Source organism: Benincasa hispida, chromosome 7 (assembly GCF_027475165.1).
Source record: "Benincasa hispida cultivar pf3 chromosome 7, pf3_genome.v1.1, whole genome shotgun sequence".
In the NCBI taxonomy this organism is placed as follows: Eukaryota; Viridiplantae; Streptophyta; class Magnoliopsida; order Cucurbitales; family Cucurbitaceae; genus Benincasa; species Benincasa hispida.
Genome location: NC_143484.1, coordinates 8,488,676 through 8,506,401, shown reverse-complemented (window position 1 = coordinate 8,506,401; position 17,726 = coordinate 8,488,676). Strand labels below are relative to the sequence as shown.

The 17,726-nt window shown below is 34.0% G+C and overlaps 1 long non-coding RNA gene across 1 annotated transcript; it reads left to right on the top strand.

Moving 5' to 3' along the window:
* The first annotated feature begins 4,150 nt into the window (after positions 1 to 4,150).
* Positions 4,151 to 6,383, top strand: LOC120068972 (uncharacterized). The gene is made up of 2 exons (XR_016530740.1): positions 4,151 to 4,699; positions 6,140 to 6,383. It is a non-coding gene; the product is annotated as an uncharacterized LOC120068972 (long non-coding RNA).
* Positions 6,384 to 17,726: the final 11,343 nt, after the last annotated feature.

Below are 17,726 nucleotides of genomic sequence, written 5' to 3'. Positions count from 1 at the left end.
ATTTCAACTCTAATGACTCCAACAAATTTACAGACCCTTTTTCACACATTAATGCTCATAAACATGTGAGCAATTACAAATTTCACAAGAAATTTAAAGAAAAACAATGCCAAAATCATAATAAATCCACTTTAGTCCATATTTCATTCAACACTTGAATAGAAAGGAAAAAAACACCCACCAAAAGCAATTGAGCGTAATTAAAGCATGCTCTGATACCACATGATGGAACACGAGACATACGCAGCGGAATTAGGATCTAATTACACTCTAATTGCTTTTAATTAAAGGAAAAGCATGCAATTGAAGGAAAAACAGTAAATTAACTTACCTTTGAAGCTCCCGAAAACCGCTTTTCCTCACTGAATCTCGACCTAAACACGAACGGACCACCACTAGAGTTGACCTACTATCCTCTGGACTCAGAACCGGGTTGTGGGACCCGGTGGATGAAGAAACCGAGAGAGAGAAAGAGATGGAAAAAAAATGGATCTTTGGGTTGGGTTTTGGGTTTTTTTTTTTTTTTAGCCCAAATTTGAAAAACAATTTTCAAAATGGGCAAAAGTTTTTCAACCAAATTGAAAGCCCAATTTATAGAAAAAACCATGCAACAATTGCATGAACAAATCCATAAAAACCCAACACCTATAATCCACTATCTAAGTGGGCTTAATGTCTCCACTATAAGCCAACACCTAGCCCACTATTTTGTTAGTGGAATTATCCAACAAAAGTTTGGATTTTCCCACTAACTATAGTCAAAGGGCAAAATAGTCATTTGGTCAAAGTCAAACTTTGACCAAAAAGTCAACATTTTGACTTTTTATGATTTTTGCCGTGTTGACTAATTTTGATTTCCTGAGCATGAATCCGTATTCATTTTCTCGAAATTCAAATCACATTTGAATATAAGGTCGGTCAAAGTTTGACTTTTCAAAGTCAAAAGTCAACTCTTTGACTTTTTACATCTTTGACCATTTCCATTATTTCCGAGCTTCCGAATATGATCGTATTCATATTCTTGATATTTAAATCACATTTAAATATTAAAGATGTATCTCTAAACTGAAAACCCGACCACTATATCACATATACTTGTCGGTTTCTCTCTCTTCACTTAATTCGAACAATTCGAATTATTCTATCATACTGTTCTAAATTTATTCCATATGAGCTAGTAGGAGAACCTAATGGACCTATAGATCATGGGCTCTAACGATCTGAGATTAGCTGGCTAAACTATTTAGACGGAGTTAATCAACATTCCTTAATTAATAGGTCATTCCACTATAGTCCCGTAGTTGCACTCCCCTCACTATAGAAATATTTATGTCCATTTGATATAACCATGATTAGTAAGCTAATCCTTCACAGGTTGTTCGTAATCTCAGCTGGGTCATAAAAACCGTTTTACCCCCAAGACTACATCTTGCTACTTAAGTTCCACTGATTCTCTAATGAACAATTGGTTTAAGATCCAACCTATAACCTGAATCCCTCTCGGGCCAAGGAGAGGTGGGGCCCCTTGTTCAAGACCTAGATTTAGTACTAAAGGGAACAACCTATCTACTATCCCTATAACGGGTAAGAATGAATTCCGTCTTGCACCCTATGTTCCCAGCTATCCACCCGATCTTACCCCTGAAATGGGAGGCTTATTGGGCCAGTAATGATGAGCTGCCTCACCTTTGCAGATCTAAGGATAATTCCGAGTGAACAGAAGTTCATAGTTAGCTCAGGATTAAGATTAAGTTACCTAGGTCATCTATTAACGAAATAGTTAGTTTTATACATAAAACGGCATTTAGAACGTAAAAAGTGACTATTTCTTGGTTAAGTCTTATGCAAACTCATTGCATAGGATGCCCTCACTCACATATCTTTATATGAACGATTCAAGATCGTATCGTTTGTACTAATTACAAAGTGGGCCGCATCCATAGTATCCCCAGAATAAGGCGTCCAACCCTATTCATATACTATGGACCATTTTGGCTATATATTTGAAGTTGATCCACATTTATGTCACTACATAAAGTTCAAACTACATTAAATAGCCTCAGGACCTTAGTTTATAGGATTCAAGATTACAATTTCAATAACAATTTTATCGAAAACAAAATAGAATATGTTTATTAATTTACAAACTATGAGTTTTAGGATATAAAATCCAACACTTGCTAGCTCGAGAGCTATGAATTCATACTCCATAGTGGACCTCTGTTATGCAAGTCTGTTATGTTGGTTTCCATGAAATAACACATCCACCTAGTGAGAACACATAACCACTAATAGAGTCTACTTTATCGTTGTCTATTATCTAGTTTGCATCACATATAACCATATAACATTGCAGGAAGCTTCTTAAAATGCAAACAGTTAGCCATTATACCCTTAAGATACATTAAGAAATGAGGAAGAACAATCCAATGATCTTTATAAGGATTATATGTATATCTACTTATCTACTCATAACATATCCATATGAGGTCTTGTATAATTCATTAGAAACATAATAATTCCTATAATTTTTGCATTATCAAATTGAAATACACTATCTATCTTATTTTTCTTAAGACTTGTACTAACATAATAAGACGTCCTTACATAAGCATATTTAAAGCAAATAAATCTCTTTAGCAATTTTTCAATATAGTGTGGATACATAAAGAAAATCCATTTTTGGTTTTTCTTATTTTAACACCAATCACATTAAATTCACCCAAGTCTTTCATCTGGAAATGTGAAGACAAGAATGACTTTATATTATTAATTAAACTTATGTTTGTACCAAAGATAATCATATCATTAACATACAAACAACTAATCATGCAATCAACTCTAAACAACCTCAAGTAAACACGTGTTAGAAGAATTTACTAAAATATTGTTAAATTTCTCATACAATAGTTTAAGAGGTTGTTTAATAAAACCTCCTGGTTGTATCATACATATTTACTCCTCCAAGTCACCATTGAGGAATGTCTTCCTTACATCTATATGATATATTAGAAGACAGTGAATTGCTGCAAAGGCTATCAAGACTATATGGTAGCTATTCTCGTCGCACGTGAGTATGTATCATAATACCGATGCCTTGATTTGTGTGTACAACCTCATAACCACTAATCTATTTTACATTTGTTAATTGAACCATTTGGTCTAATTTCCTTCTTGAAGACCCATTAACACTAGTTGGTCTTTTTTTTAAAAGAAAATTCTATTAGATCTCATGTTTGATTCATAATATATGATCACATTTCAATAACTTCTACATTTCTTCGTAAGTTGCTAAATCACATAACAATCATACAACCATAATTCAATCAAGGTTTTCTCTTTCTCAAGATCATAGACATGCTCAATAAAACAAAGATGAGTAGCCTTAAACTCATTAAGATCTCTCATAAAATATCACACATTTTATTGCTAGACAATATCTTAAACTCCCATCAAATTCAACAAGCTTTCACAAAGATATGATGGGCTTTGCACATCATCATACTCCCAATTAGTTAGATAATAAGCAAAATAATGTTATGGGACCAAACTAAATTAAAAGTAATAATAATACTTTTCAACTTCATGAAAATTAATGGCCAAACATAATATTTAACACGACAATTTATGACATGAATCCTGCATAAATTTTGTTAAATATAAGACATGAAACATTATTTTCATCAATGCTATCATAATAATTAGACTTGCTCAAATTGATAATATAAAGCATCCCATTTAAGGTACGAAAAGTAATACAATAACAATAATATTATTAGTTTCTTATCACACTTGTCATGAGATAATTTGCTACCCATGAAATATTCAAATATATACTTATCAAATATGTAATATCATGAATTTTGTTCGTAATATAATTTCAGTATTATGTAATATTCGAGAATATTTTTTGGAATTTTGGAAATTTAATTGGATTACTGAGTTATAATTACTAATAAAGGGATGTTTCAATTTAATTGTTTAATCAAAGAAATTGTGAAATTTGGACTTTTTGTCACCTGAATTTAATTTTGGAGTTATTGTCGAAAATTAAAGTCATTTTAGAGAAAAGTGGATGAGTTTTGAATTGGGAATTGTTGGAAAAAAAAAGAGAATAAGTGTTAAAGGGAAGAAATAAAATAAAATAAAAATATTATTTTATTTTATTTTATTTATTTATATTTTATTTTCTCATCCCTTTCCCCTTTCTTCTTCCGCCGAAACCCCTTCCCCCTCGTGTTTTCTCTCCAGCCGAGACCCTAGCCGCCGCCCAGCCTTCAACCACCGCCCAGATCGGAAGCCGAAGGTCCACCACGCGCCGCGCCTCTGCAAAAACCCAGTCGCTCGCAACTGTACAGTCGTGACACCCAGTCACTCACGTCCACGTCATTTCCTCTACTTAGTCGCGTCGCGCAAGAGATCTTCATTGTTTGTCTGTCCTCGCAAGATCCATCTACCGACTAGGTCGTCCGTTCGTGCTCGTTGACCGATCACCGAAGCCGTTGCCCAGATCTACTCCAGCCCTAGCCGTGCGATCCCTGCCTCATTGCATGGCGCTGTCAATCTTCGCCATCTCCATCAAAGCACACCGCCACTCCAGCCGTCCTCGCTTCGCTCGTCACACTCGGCCAACGATCTCTTCTTCAGCCCATCATAGCAACCGGAACCCATGGCCAGTCGCTGGAATTTTAGGCCCAAGGTAAGGTTTTATGGGTTTCTTGGAGGTTTTGAAAACCATTGAATTTTTATTTAATTGCTTGTTCCTGATGTCTTGATGCTAGAATCACGTTTCGAGACTTTTGGTCAGTTGCCCAACTCATTTGAGGCCGTTTCGTTAGACGTTTGGGTGAACGTTATGGAGTAGAAGAGTGGATTTTGGTTTGGAAGTGTTGATAAATGTTGATGTTAAATTATGTTGTCCTTAGATTAAATCTTGGACTTGTCTAGGGGTGGGAGAAATTACTTGGGATAATTTCGTCGTGCAATTTGAGGTAAGTAATCTTACTACTAGAACTGTCCTACAATGATAATTATGATTTATTGAGGATTATTAGTTAGCATGATATTTATGTATGCCTTCATTGACTGAGGTTTGAAAGGACTTGAGCCAGGTTTTGATAAATATGATTTACTGAGGATATATTGATAGTTTGATGTTTATGTATGCCTTGCTGACATGAGGGATTAAAAGACTAGTTGTGCATAGAGATGTTTGAATACTAGTATGATTTGAGTATATTATTGTTATTAGAGATCCTGCTGAATCTGAGGATGATGAGATGCATACGTATATTATAGAGCTATGATAAAGAAATTTATACGTGTGTTATAGAACCATGATGATGAGATGTATATGTATGTTATGAGGCTAGGATGACGAGAGGTATATGTATGTTGTAGAATCATGATGATGAGATGTATATGTATGTTATGGGACTAGGATGACGAGATGTATAGGTAGGTTGTAGAACCATGATGATGAGATGTATATGTATGTTATAGAACCATGTTGTGATACTTGTGATGTTGAGATTGTGATAGTGTTCTTACTGATTAGTTAGATGCCCACTAGATGTTGTGTTTCATTCGGGATTCACCAAAGGTGGTGTTATCCTTCGAGATTCACCAGAGGTTTTGTTTCCTTGGGGATTCACTAGAGGTTATGTTTCTTGCGGGATTCACCAAAGGTGGTGTTATCCTTCGAGATTCACTAGAGGTTGTGTTTCCTTCAGGATTCACCATATCCAAAGGTGGTGTTATCCTTCGGGATTCATCAGAGGTTGTGTTTCCTCCGAAATTCACCAGAGGTTGTGTTTTCTTCGGGATTCACTAGAGGTGGTGTTTCCTTCGGGATCCACCAGAGGTTGTGTTTCCCTCGGAATTCACTAGAGGTGGTGTTTTCCTTCGGGATTCATCAGAGGTTGCTGGTCCTACGGGACTTACTAGAGGTAGTGGGCATACTTAACTACAATAGGATGAAATTCAGTTATTCATGTATGTATGTATCCCATGAGGAGTTGAAGTTTATATGTTCTACCAGAGGTAGGCATCTAAAGGACATAGATGCCTAGCCTAACCCCAGTAGTGGAGTTACTTACTGAGTATTTTATATTCATTCTTTCTCATGTTGTTGTTTTAGGTAAAGGTAGAGATGCACTGGCGATTGACAAGCGGAATCCGTGATCGAGCCACTGGGATCAGTTCTATGCTTCCGCTCATGATATTTAGATTTCTTTTCATATTTTTCAACTTTCAGTTTTGATGTTTGAAACTTACTACTAAGATTTGTTTTCAGACCTATTTATTATCATTTATGATTTATGGGTATCCTGTCGTCTGTTTTTAATATTTGAATTTAATGAATGTCTTTTAAATTTACCTTATTTATTTAGCATTTAGTTCACTATAAAAGAGTCTAGTTTTAAGTTCCATGCATGCATGTGTTTAGTAATGGCCTAACTTGAGTTTTAAGGGGTCAGGTCGTTACAAAATATATATTGGTGGAGTAAATTACTGACCAAAATATCTTCAGCATATTTGAAAATTGAATTTGGATTTAGATCAAGATTTCAATCAAATCAAGAAAATCCTGTGGCTCCATTATCCAAATCGACGGTAGTTAAAAAATAAAAATTAGAAATATTTTGTAGAACAAACCACCAAAATCACAATAGAAATTTAAATGCTCTATCACAAGCACATATGACAGTTTATTTGGGTAATTATTTCTTTAATTCATTCTACCAACTATCTACTTTTTCATTTTTTTAATTAATTTTACTTCCATTTGGAATGAAAAATTTTCCCAAATTCAGGTCAACGTTTACCAATCTAAAAAAATAAAGAATCATAACATGATATATCTCAAAATCTTCCCAACAAACTGTCCATCCATCAACAACAAAGTATTGTTAGTTTGTGTGAGCTTTAGTCTATTTAGTTACTCCAGTGCACAAAAATCAATGACAAGAAATTACTTTTTTCATTCCAAATCACGAACTGACCTTAAAATTCAGTCTCAAGCTTCGATGTCACAACTAGTCCCGAATTATCCTATCTGAGCCTAAGACAAGATGTGATGACAATAAAATCCAAATGTGCAATGAGCCTATCGTGAAACTACATGCTTGAAATATAACATATCATGTGGGTCTTGACTTGAACTTTAAAACATGTCTTTATGATAACTTATATAACACATTAAACTACCGACAAGTATAAACAACACTTCAAAACCCCAGTTATTTACAATACTCTTACTTTTAACATGAACATGAATACATACAAAAGAAGACATGCAGAACTATATAGAATAGGTGGTAGACGTCACATAATCGGCTGGAAACTCAAGAAGTGCTACTTGGTAGGAAAAATGTAGGAAGAAAGGTTGAGCTGACAAGCCCAATGAGTGGTGGTTTTATTATAACATATTTTAATAGAAATATAAAATTCTTTAATCATTGATTGAAAACTATTAATATTAGATATAAAATATGCACAATCTAATAACAACATAATTTCCATAAATTAGCTGTAGAGAAATAAATATGAGTAATTGCTATTAAAAACATAAATATGAATAACAAAACATGCCACCAAAATTAGTACCCAAACATGGTCATACTATAAAAGAAGGAACTTTACGTACATAGCAGAAAAACATGGTAAGCTCAAGATGCATAGCAGAGAAACGTGGTCATACTACTCATCGACTAATCTTAAGGTAAAAAGTAGAGAAACATGGTCATACCTACACGCAGAGTAGCTCCCAAAAGGCAAAATACCGAAGTGGATCCCAAACACCTCATTTACCGAAGTCCTCATATATATCATGAATACACTATGAAAACACGTGAGTGCAGTGGATAATCATCGTGAGTACAACATTAGTAAATTGAAAATCAAATCTTGAAATATACTTGCCATTTTTGAAAACTTAAAAGCATATCCAGTCATATCCAATCATGATAAACATAAAACATCTCAAATATATATGAAATAAAACTTAGGGTTAAAATCATGAAAATCCCATAAAAATTGTAGCATAAATCTTGAAACCATATGTAGTAATAATTTTTCATGAAACTTGTAGTATCAATTAAATGATAATATTTTGATAAAATAAACTACTCAAGTCGAATTCAACCCTTAGCTAAATTAATACATGAAATAATATAGTATAATCTTATTTCCTTCATTTCTATTATTATAATACTACTTGCATTTCATTTAAACCAATTTTCCAAATTCTCGTACCCACAAGTCATAATGCTTTTATCCCTCTCTTTCCTCATTTACTATTCACTTTCTTAATCTCTCTCCACAATTCCCAGAAACAGCTTCTTCTACCCCCAAAACTCTCTCCACGGGCCATGCCTCATTATTATAATTATTAATTTATTTTATTATTATTATTATCATTATCATTATTTTAAGGATTGTTTTTAAAAATAGAAAAATATCAATTGAGCTCGACGCATCGGGTGGCGGGTTGGGATGTGGATTTGAGTTAGTTGTGCCGAGTGGGGTCGGGTAAGGGGGTGTATAGTAAGTTATTTCATGTATTCTGGTGTGCCTTCATATACTACATCTGGCAAGAACGTAATCGGCGACTGCATGGAAGTAGATCGAGGTCGGTGTCAGCTCTGGTTCACCTTATGGTCTCTACAGTTCGTGCTCGTGCTTCTTCCTGGCGAGTTGATCTTCTTGGTCTTATATAGTGTGTTTACGGATGTTTTTTCTTATTGTACTTTCCGTTGTTCTTTGTTTTGTTGTTGTCCCTTGTTTGTGGGATTTTGGTTTCTTTTCTCTGGTTTTCTCTCTGGTTTGCGAGTTTTTTTTTTTTTTTTTGGTTTTGTTCTGATCTTATCTTGTAGGCTTTGTTTTGGGTTTTGTACTTTGATGCTTAGATGCCTTGATCCTGGACTGTGAGATCCCCTTGTTGTTTAATAATATCACTTATTCTAAAAAAAATAGAAAAATAAATCAAAATATTTACAAAATATAGCAAAATTTTAGAATTAATAGATACTAATAGACTTCTATAAATGATATTTATAAAATATAATAAAATTTTAGAACTATCAATGAACGACGTCGATAGACACTGATAGACTTCTATCAATGATATTAATAGACACTGATAGAAGTCTATCAATGTTTATCAATATCTATCAATGTCTATCATTGATAGTTCTAAAATTTCATTATATCTTATAAATATTTTCAACAATTTTATCATTTAAAATAATTTTTCTTATTTTAACTCCACCTCGTCCTCATTCTTCATATATTCCACCCTCTCTCTTACCCTTCTTCCTCTTTTGTTCACTTCCATAAATGTGAGGCTTCATGGAAACTTACCAAGATTTGAGCCAATCTCCCACATATCTCTTCAATTTCTTCAACAATCTTCTTCCCAATACCTCTGTACCCACCATTTTCTGTCTAAGCTTTAATTCCTCTTTGTAATTTCCACTTCAAGCTTGAGATATAATTTCTTAAAAGAAAATTTTAATAGCCACATGTCCCCCACAATATATCCACGCCACCAATAAACATGTCGAATAATCTTCACACCAAAAGTTTTGGCCCTAAATTTGTCTTTTAATTAGTATTTTATTTATTTCATACTTTTTTTTCCCTTCAAAATCTAATTATTTATTTTGCATTATTATTATTATCATTATAAGTAAAATAGATTATGAAACTAGAATATTATAAAAACAATAAGAACATGAACAACACAAAAGAAATGGGGAGGAAAGGCGAGAGTTCTTTTATTCTCAAAATGTGAGATGTTTGTTTCTAAGGGTTTACACACCTCTTATCTATAGTGTTTACAATGGAGTAGATACAAGTAAAATGTGCTTAAAATAAGGGAGAGGGAGAGAAGCTTTGGAAGATAGAAAGCTTTGAAGATTGAAATTCTGAAGAATTGAAGTTCGAAGCTTTCAAGATCTGAAGACCAAAATTTTGATGATTTGAAGATTGAAACTCCCAAGTTCTCAAGCTTAGAAGAACTGAAGATTGAGGCTCTCGAGTTCTGAAGAACTCAACACTAAAGCTCCCAAGTTCTAGAGATCTAAAGACTAAAGACTTAAGAGACTAAGACTTCATCTTTCTGAAGATTTCGAAACAAAAGCTCTAAGAAGATTTGGAAGACTTAAACTTCTTGTAACATTTGAGAGAGAATCAAAGGAATATACATTGGAGATTCTACCTACATATATTACAAATCAATATAAATATAATGTTCAAATTTCACGAATTAAATTTCATCGAAAATCTTGTCGAACAGTTTGGCACACCTAGTGGGACATCTCTACCATTCATCTCTTTTTCTCCTTTAAGACCTATTCAAATAAGTCATGGAATCTAAAGGCAACACTTCCAAAACCACAAGTCATGTTTACATGAGACTAGTTACTCGCAGTCGCTCGTAGGTATCTCAATAGTTTGAAGAGTTGTTGCCCTTTAAGGTTGTGAAAAATATATGGGAACAATTTTCAAAGCCACAAAAAAGTGGAATCGTAATCAGGGAAAGTTCTATACTTGACAAACGTACTTCATCTTCTGAACAGTTAAGTGAGGAGGCATCAGATCCGTATCTGATGTTAGTCGTGATGGCCGACGTCGAAACAAATGAAGAAATGATGGCCAAACTCAAAATGAAAGTTAACATGCAGATGAACGTTGTTGAAGAAAGGGATTATGAAATTGTATCTCTCAAGAATCACATCAAGAATCATGACATTGTTAGATAAATTCATACACTTACAGTTAAAGATAATGACAAAGGGAAGGTTGTTCTGCAATAAAGACAACAAAAAATTCAACTTTAATTTTTTCGTTGTCTGTTCAGCAATTGCAATAAATGATTGTCAACTCCATCAAGGCTCTATCTATTCAGCAATTGCAATAAATGATTGCCAACTTCATCAAGGTTCAATATGGTGGACCTATTCAAACTTCCCCCTTATGTTCCAAGTTATATACAAAGAAGATTAACAATCTAAGAATGCTAAATAGATACCAACCACTTAAGTTCCAACAGTTTGATGGGAAGGACAACCCAAAGCAACATGTCTCTCATTTCATTGAAACATATGAAAACACTGTCACGTGAGGAGATTTGCTAGTCAGATAGTTCTTTCGAATTCTAAAGAGAAATACCTTCGACTTTTACACTGACCTTAAATATAAAACTATTAATTGTTGGGAGCAACTTCAAAGAGAATTCCTCAACCACTTCTACAACTCTAAGCGTACTGTTAGCATGATAAAGTTTACCACCACCAAACAATGAAAAGGAGAGTCGATCATTGACTACAACAATCATTGAGGAGCATTAAGCCTCGATTGCAAAGATAGATTAATTGAACTGTCGACAGAGAAAATGTGCACTTAAGGAATGCACTAGAGACTTTTATATATCTTGTAATGGAGAAAAAACCCGCATCTTTGAAGAGTTATCAACCCAAGCTCATGATATGGAGTTAGGCATTACCAATATAGGAAGCAACGATTTACTGGTCCCAGAAGTAAAGAAAGAAAAGAAAGAAGTGACGAGCATCCAAAAGGTACCGAATGGTGCTACTAAAAAAGCTATGACGACCTCTTTAAAGTTTATCTTTAAGGAGAAAAATATTGAGAAACGTCAAGATTGTGGGGAGAAAAGACGCCTGACGTTGAAAGATAGACAAGAAAAAGTAACTTTTCCAAACTCTAATATGCCTGATATGTTAGAGCAATTATTGGAGAAACAACTCATCGAACTTCCTAAATGTAAATTGTTGGGGTTGGTGCCCTAAATCTCGTATGGACTGTAGTTTGTAAACACTTGTATGAACAAACATTCGTGATTTATAATATATGATATTTTATTCACTTCAGTCTATGAAATATTTGATAATTTAGTTGCATTAATCACAAACCAATAAACTAAGATTCATGGTTATCATTGTAACTTAAACATGTATGTGGAGACATACAAGTAGATCATGTTTTAAGTGATAACCTAAATGGTCTATAGTATAAGGATAAGGAGGAATACCTTATCCTGGTAATACTACGAGTATGACCCACTTTATAGGTGTTACAAATGTTGTAAAGTGCTACAAATGATCTGATCCTGTTCATTCGTGTATTAGACATGCGAGCGGGGATATTCTGTAGAAAGGAGTTTGTATAAGACGGGACCATGAAATGTTTAGTCTCGTTATATAACGTCATTCATAATTGAGACTTTCATTTCACTAGGATGACCATAGGTAACATGACCTTAATCCTGAGTGAGTTGTGAACTCCTGCCTATGAGGGCAGTCCTTTGATTTGCATGGGTGAAAGTGACCAGATCTCGGATTCAACAAGTCTACCATTTTGGAAATTCTTCCAATTAGGGAACTGGGAACTCAGCTAGACAAGATGGAATTGGGTAAGTAGATAAATTGCTCCCTTAAAGGCTAATTCCAAGGCTTGAACAATGTGACACCACACCCTCTCTTGGCCCGAGAAGGGTTTAGTCATAGTGAGACTATGATCTATTGTTCATTAGAGAAATCAATGGTACTTAAGAAGTTAGATGTAACTACAGGGGCAAAACAGTAAGTTGGCCTAGCTGTACTTACGAGCAATTTGTGAAAGGTCATCGTACTGTAATTGGTTTTATCCAATGGATGCACAAATATATCTATAGTGCAAAGAGTGCAGCTGTCGATCTTTAGTGGAGTGCCCGACAGTTAATGAATGGTGGAGCTTCAAGCTATTTACCTACCGTTGGAGCTTCAAGCTATAGGTTCATGAGGTCTCCTTGGTAGCTCAATGGATTCAAGTTGAGAATCAGTTTTTGGGTTAATTTGAAATGTTCAAATTAACAAGAGGAAATTTGATTATATATGAAATAATTAAATTAATTCAGTTATATATGATATAATTGATATAATGTATTTGATACATTATTATTTGATTAGAGAAACTAGTATTTGAATATGATTCAAATATAATTTCTATGAAATAGATTCATAGTTATTAAATTTAATATAAATATAATTTATTAATACCATAAAATAGAAAAAGAACTATGGTTTATATATTGTATATGATACAATATTAAGACTATAGGTTATAAATATAATATGATAAGTTAGCTATCATATTTATTTATATTTATTAATTATTTGATAATTAATTTCTTTTTCTCCATAACCACCCTTAGTGGGTAGTTGTACGGTTTTATGGTAAAGTGGAATAAAGATGAAAATTGATTTTCTAATTATTCTACGAAAATGAGATATCAGATTAACTAGAGTGACTACGGGATAGAATCAAGTTTACTAGACGATAGTTTGAGAGACTAAACGATCAAGATTCTATTCTATGCGATAGACTTCATCTTGTACACGATAGTTCGTTCATTTACTCAATCGTTTCCTCCTCCACTCTAAGTCTTCCCTCAAACCAAAATAAGCCAGAACCCACCAGTCCTGGATTCTCACGCCGAGAATGCCAAGGTAATCTAGTGGTAGTGTCTGGATCTGTTCGAGGATCGAGTTTCTACTTGCTGGTGTTCGAGGGAGTTCGAGTTGCTCGTTACGTTCGAGTTTGATCGAGAGATATTCTTGAAGAAGTGTTCTTCAAAGGTATTGTCTCTTTATCCTTGTATTTAATTCAAAGCATGTTGTAATTTATGAGTTAATGCATAATCTGTTTAGTATGACTATGAATGTATGAGTTCTTTCACAATGGAGTATGGACGATCCACTTCCGCTCATAGGTCTTCTATAACTAAAGTTCCTTCAGTGATGACCCTTCATAAATTGCTCGTAAGTACCGTTGGGCCAAAATTACCGTTTTGCCCTTGTAGTTACATCTAACTTCTTAAGTACCATTGATCCCTTTAGTGAATAATAAGTAATAGTCCAACTATGTCCAAGTCCCTCTCGGGCTAGGAGAAGGTGTGACCACTATGTTCAAGCCCCGAAATCATCCCTTAAGGGAGCAATTTATCTACTTGCCCTTCCATTGGGGAAGAAATGAGTTTCATCTCGTGTAACTGTGTTTCCGGCTCCTCAGTCAGATGAATACCCGAAATGAGTTCACACCTCACTCAGGATTCAGATCATGTCACCTATAGGCATGCTAGTGAAATGTAAGTCTCTATTATAGACTAATCATTTCGTGGTCCGGTCTTATACAAATTCTTTGTATAGGATACCCCACTCATATGTCTCTACATGAATGATCAGGATCATATCATTTGTAGTACTTTATAACACTTGTAACATCTACAAAGAGGATCATATCATTTGTAGTACTTTATAACACTTGTAACATCTACAAAGCGGACCATATCCGTAAGGTACCCAATCTTATCCATCTACTACAGACCATTTAGGTTATTATTTAAACAAGATCCACTTGTATGTCTACATACTTGTTTAAATTACATAAAATAACCTAGGATCTTAATTTGTTAGGATCTTAATTTGTTGGTTTGAGTATATGCTTATAAAATAACACTTATTTTATTAATAACAATATGTTTATACAAAGTTTACAAACTACGAGATTACAAGGAGAGATAAGGTATCCACGTATGTCTTGTTTAAGTTACTAGATAACTTAGAATGGTACTTGAATAATTAATTAAACTTCTTTATTAAATTATACAATATATATTAACTGTCGGGCACTCCGTTAAAAACCGACAGTTGCCACTATAGATATATTTCTGTGTTGATATAAACTCACTTTACAGTTGCAACAGACCCTTCAATGTAGATGAATTTCATCTACATTCCCCCAAAATGGCAAGTTTATTGAGTCGAGAGACAAATCCCCCTCAGGTTTTGTTCGTAGTCTGGTCTTATACAAACTCACTTTACATTTGTGAAGTCTACAAAACGGGTCGTATTTGTAATGCCAGTATCAACCACCTCTACATAAGCTATAGATGTTAGTCTTGGATGTTTAAATATCAAATAAAACATCTCATATTTTATTAAATAAATTGTTTATTATAATTACGAGACCCTACGACATTTAGGATATCAACTCTAACAGTTTAGACCTTTCCGAAGTCATCTTACATCCAATGGATCGAATAGTGATATAATGGGGCTGTTTAGACCTTTCCGAGATAAAAAAAAAACACCTTTTGCAAAGATATGTGGAAGTCCAAACAAAAAAGTTGCTCCTCCTTCTTGAAATGTTAGTCAATATAATAGCTTATAATCTGGAATAAAATAAAAGAAAATAATGCGTTAAAAAAATTAAGAACAAAAAAATGGCAAACTTAATTCTTTTATTTTAAAGAAAAGAAGCTGTAAAACAAAGTGATTAAAAAAAATTGATTTTTTTTTTTATTGTGAAGAAAAAAGTTGGGATAAGTAATATAAAAAAAGTAACGAAAAGAAGTTGTTTGTATAAAATAATAATAATAATAATAATAAGAGAAGAGGTATAAAAAGGGGGGTGCAGTGGCGTCGGGAAAATACAAAAATCACAGAGGAGCCGATTTGTCTTTCCGGCAATGGCGGCGTTACGGCAGCAGTAGAAGCTGATTTCGACGTCACTCAACACCAACACAACTACCACCGCACCTTTCGATCACGGCAATATAACAAAAAGCAAAAAGAAAATCAAAAGACAAAGAGGAAGAAGAAAAAAAGAAGATTTACAAAGCACAGGAAGAAATTGGAAGAAGATGGGCTTCAAAATTTTCCCTTTTCATCACTCACACTAAGGAAAAAAGAAGTAGTTTGCTAATGGGTGAATTTTCCTTTTTTTTTTGGGGGGTTCGATTAAATTCTATTTATAAATGAAGTGTTAAGGGTTTGTTGAGATTTAAAATCAAAATCTCAAAAGAAGTAAGACTTTAGATTGAATTTGAAATCCAAACCTCAAAACAAGTTTAGATTTTAGATCGAAGATTTGACCTTTTTTAAAAATTTTAGTTAGATTGAATATTTTGGGTTTTAATCTAACCAAAGTATTTTATTTATTTATTTATTAATGTCAAAATTTGTCCCTCCACCAAATTTGACTAATAAAACATGGTGATTTCATTTCAGATCAAATTGAAAGTATAGTCTAAAATTAATCATGCTTTTAAAAATCAATTGGTTAAGTGAATTTCAATTTCCATCCAATTATGATGCTTGCTTACCATAATTGTTTCTAAATTAGGGCAAAGCAATGCAAAATTAAATTATAAACTAAATTCATATTTTGATAAATTAAATTGAAATCATTGCTCAAAACATACAATGTTTTCGAAATTCATCCACACATGAATGTGCATAAATTTCGAAAAGGGAACATTTGTTGGAGAAGAAATCTTGACTAATTACAAAATGCCACGTGTCTTCCATCCGACCATTTGATGACAATAATGGCTTATCAACTTCAATGACCATAATTACCTAAACCATGATCGATAAATTTGGCCAAAGGTTCAATTAGGTTTCAATTTATAAAGTGGATTGGGTCAAGTGGTTAAAACCGCTCGAGTCCAAAATTTGAACCAATTCAAATCTACGGTGGAAAATTTGGACCGAAGAAAATATTGGGCCTAAGTCCAACTTTAGCACAAAACCAAAAGGTAATTAGTTGTTAGCTCTCAAAAAGAGCTAATTCTATGTCCTTAATCCTACTGATTTGGATAATTCTTGTATTCTATTTGTCTTATTTTGTAGAAAATTGATCCCATGAAGCAAGTGTGTTGTTGAGATGAAAAATCGAGCTAAAAGAATGGAAAATTGGGAGTCAGATGCACTAAATTGAGCGAAGATGTCAAAAAGACCAAAGTGCCCTGCTTCAACGTTGCAACGCTCACCAATTGCCTTAATCCAACGTTTGCTTGACGCTTGAAGGCGGTATGCTGGTGTGCAGGGTAGCGTTGCAATGTTGCCCCGAGGGTTGCAGTGCTTCGAAGATCTTACAATGCCATCGTCGTTACACCACCCCAATGCTCTAGTTCAACGCTGCAAGGCAGTAGCTATTGAATAGGGTAGCGTTGCAATACTGCTCCGAGCATTGCAATGCTACAAACTTCTACGGACGAACTCCTCCACGTGCGTGCAACCGAGCGTCACAGCCTCGTTGCAACACTTTCTCAACATTGAGTTTGAAGCCGCACAGTGTTGCAACGCTCTCTCTAGCATTATGACGCTGCGCCAAATCTATATATGGGTGTTTTCTGTTCCAACCGAGTGGTGTGAAGAAAAACAGAGTTTGAGGACGTTTTTGGGAGCCGATTAAGTCAAATTGCTGAGCAAATTTCATCATATTCAGCCTCATTTCTACAACTTTGATTAATTTTTTAATATGCTTATGCTAGGCTAGGTAAATTTTTCTTGGGATTAGTTGTATGTTTAAATTCTTGAAAGATTTCTAGTTAACTTACTGAATTATTGTGAATTCTTTGAGATGATTCGATTTAAGTTTAATAGAAATTTTCTGAATTGATATGAAAAATTGGTTTATTGAAATTCTTGTTTGCAAAATCGTTATAGCCTATGCAAAAATTGATTGATTTAGTTGCAAAAATTAGGATCGCGTGTGTAAAGTCTAGATTTTTTCTGACCAAACTCATGTATGCCTTGATTTAATCATTCCCAATTAATCATGCTATAAGATATGGCTCTCCGGCTTGTAGTATGTCTCAACAATTGAACCCTTTCGTAATGTAATTCGGTTTTCACTTATTAAAAAAAGTTGTAAAT